This window comes from Pteropus alecto, unplaced genomic scaffold (genome assembly GCF_000325575.1).
Source record: "Pteropus alecto unplaced genomic scaffold, ASM32557v1 scaffold44, whole genome shotgun sequence".
NCBI classification, from domain to species: domain Eukaryota; kingdom Metazoa; phylum Chordata; class Mammalia; order Chiroptera; family Pteropodidae; genus Pteropus; species Pteropus alecto.
In genome coordinates, this window is record NW_006436812.1 from 3950241 (window position 1) to 3953554 (window position 3314).

Genomic DNA, 3314 nt, shown 5'->3' on the forward strand with positions numbered 1-3314 from the left:
AAATTTGTTGGAACTTGTATTTTGGCTCAGCATACAGTCAAATTTTAAAGTGGATAGTATTTTTAAAAAAATAATGTATTCTGCAGCCGTTGAGTACACTGTTCTACTTTATGTCCATAAATTCAAATTTGTTAACTATGTTGTTTCAAATCTTTTACAATGTTATTGATTTCTTGTCTACATGTTCCATTAATTACTGAAAAAAAGTGCATCATCATATCCCACTATAAATATAGACTCGTCTATTTCTATATATAATTCTGTCCACTTATACTCTATCTATCATGTTATTAGGTTCATACAAATTCAGAATAATCTTTTATTATTGAGAATTACCCTCTTTATTCTACTGATGCTTTTTATTTTAAAGTATGGTTTTGTTTTAGTTTGGTTTTTTTTTTCGATATTAGGATTGCTACGCCAGTTGTCCTAATAGTATTTCAATGGTATATAATTTTTCATAATTTTCCTTTTAGTCTTTCTTTATCTCTATGTTTTAGATATGTCTCTTGTCCTTAGTATATATCATGTTTTGTTTCTATCCAGTGTGATAATCTTCGTCTTTTAGCTGAAGTAGTTGACCTTCTTATTGTTAATGTAATTATTGATTTTACCATCTTACCATGATGGACTTTCTCTTCACCTAGTCTTTTTCTTTTTATTTCTTTATTGCTTGGTTTAGTTGGTTGAATTTTTTATATTTCATTTTGCTCCTCTGTTAGTTTGATAATTATTCAAGTTTTACCATTGTTTTTAGTTATTATATCCTAAAAATTATAATATGCAACCTTGACTTACCACCATCAAATAGGAATTATTACCTTTATTCCTCTCCTATAAAAATCAAGGAATTTAGAATATTTGCATTTCTTCCATGCTTTTATTGTTTGAATTTTCCTTCTCTATATACTATAAGCCCAACAAGACATTATTTTATAAAGTCAAAGTTCATTTGGATTTACCCTCGCATTTGACATTTTTATTCCTTCTTCTATCCCCAATTTCCTCTCTGGGACAATTTTTCTTCTGCCTGAAGAACACCCTAGAATACCCTTTAATACAGGATTTTTTCGCTGGGTCTAGGTCGACAAGTTTACTGGTGTGTTGTTTAGCTTTCCTTCTAATACATCAAAGTTATAATTCTACTACTCCTGGCTTCCATTGCTACAGCTGAAAAGTCAGCAAACCTTGCACTTTTAAAAACCATCTTTTGTTTTTCTTTGGCTACTTTTAAAATTCCTTGTTTTGGGTGTTTCTGCAGTTGGTATGGATTTCTTTTTATTTATCCTGCTTGAGATTTATTTGGCTCTTTGAATTTGTAGGTTGATGTATTTCATCAACTTTGGAAAATACTCAGCTTGTTTACTCAAATATTGGTTGTGCCTCATTCTTTCTCTCCTCTCTTCCTGAAACTCTGATTTCAGCTGCATTAGATATTTTTTTCCAAATAATTTATCCTAGCTATTCTACTATATTTTTTGTTCTTTTGTCTCTTCATACTTCATTCTAGTTTGTTTTATTCTGAGTATTAACTCAAAGTTAACCATAAACACTTAAGCTCTGTATGTCAAAGGTTACACAATACTGAGGGAAATTACTGAACACACACACACACACACACACACACACCTTCACCTAAGAAGGGAGCAAGTCAGCGGGGTGGGGAATGGAGTAACAGGCAGGCACATATGAACTTATTAGAATCACTGTCTTCTCCTTCAGCCACTGCTGACTCTCAATTGGTGCATTAATGGCCTCTGCTAGCAATATTTCCTTCCTCCAGCCATGAGGTTGGAGTAGTCTGTGTCTTGTGGCCTGAAAAATACCCAGTTAAATGTTCTCCAGAGAGATATGGGGAGATCGTTGCTCGGTGCCCAGTAGCATTAGGGTGGGCCGAGGATCTATGCTAAAATTTCTACTAGGAGTTTAGAGGTTATATTAACCAGGAGTAATAGCACAGATTTTTTTGTTTGTTTCCTTAGGCTTTATCTCAAATGCAAACCACTTTTCTTTTTTTACATTTTACTATCATGCTAAATATTTAATCAAATTCCGAAGATTATCAGCTATTTTACATAACATGATTAGCTTTCTACAAACACCTTTGCTTTCTGTGTACAAATTGGTGTCAATGAAATAAAAAATAAAGCTGTATACTAGGCAAAGAATTTTATTAACCTTTGTTTCAAAGTTTATTGCCAGACTTCTTCACTTTAATTAGCTACAAAGAATGATTTGTATATAATCAAAAACTGAGTGTCCAAGAGCTGTAGTGTCCAAGGGGCTTGGGCTTAAAAAATATTAGAGATCAAGATTTTATCAAATCCATGAACAAAATTTTAAAAAGCAGTCATAATATAAAATGGTAGCTCACAGTAATTTCTTCAAGTTTCATCTGCTTCAGAAGTTGATTCAATTCAGTTTGCTTCATTCTTGGAAGCCTCATCAAAATTCTCCACAAGATCTGGAAATTCATCATTGTCATCCTCTCTGGTAGCAAGTGGTGCTTGTCCATCCACAGATTGTTTGGGCAGAGCTTCAGCCAGTCTCCTTAAACTAGTCAAACTATCTGCACCAAGCTGTTTTAAGATGCTGGTAGGATTTCTGTCCGCTACTTTGTCTCAACACGGCCTACAATGGTGAAAATGTTTGTTGCCAGAGATGCTCGAACTTTAGGATTGTTAAAGTAGATTTCTATTCCTTGGTTTATGAACATATTCAACTCTTCAATACCAGAGATATTGTTTACCCTTAACTTCTTTAAGGAGAGCTGAAGTTTTTTTTATCATCTGCTCTAGCTGTTCTGTGAACCACCTTTCTGTGAGCAGTTCCTTTCCCACAAAGGCACACCTGTGTCTGCAGTTTGGTGAGTTTATCCTGGTTCATAGTAGTTTCTTTCATCTTGTTGGAGAGGAAATGGGTCCACACTGGGGACTAGGATTGGCGCTCAGGAGGTCTTGGGCAGATCACTGAGAATAAGCGCACATACTCGGGGACGCAAGATGATAACTAGAGTGCAAACCGCTTTTTTACATTAATTCCTTTTTTAAAAGAGTTTTCTCAATACCATCATGTTCAAAACAAGTTTTACATAAACATGTTTATGAACTTTTATAAGAACAAGGTGTTTACAATTTAACAAAGTCAGGTAAAAATACACTATCAAAAGGAGTTTACTTTTGAGAGAGAAATGAGACATCCCTCACAAATTCCTGTACCACACACAGAACACAGAACTTCCATTTTATTAATTCTCTCTTTAGCTGTGTTAAATTTCCTGTTTGACCCTTCCACTGAGTTTTTAATTTTGATCA

General features: G+C 34.0%; 1 pseudogene; it reads right to left on the reverse strand.

The window, feature by feature from the left end:
• Positions 1-2404: 2404 nt before the first annotated feature.
• Positions 2405-2901, reverse strand: LOC102885934 (annotated as a pseudogene).
• Between the last annotated feature and the right edge of the window lie 413 nt (positions 2902-3314).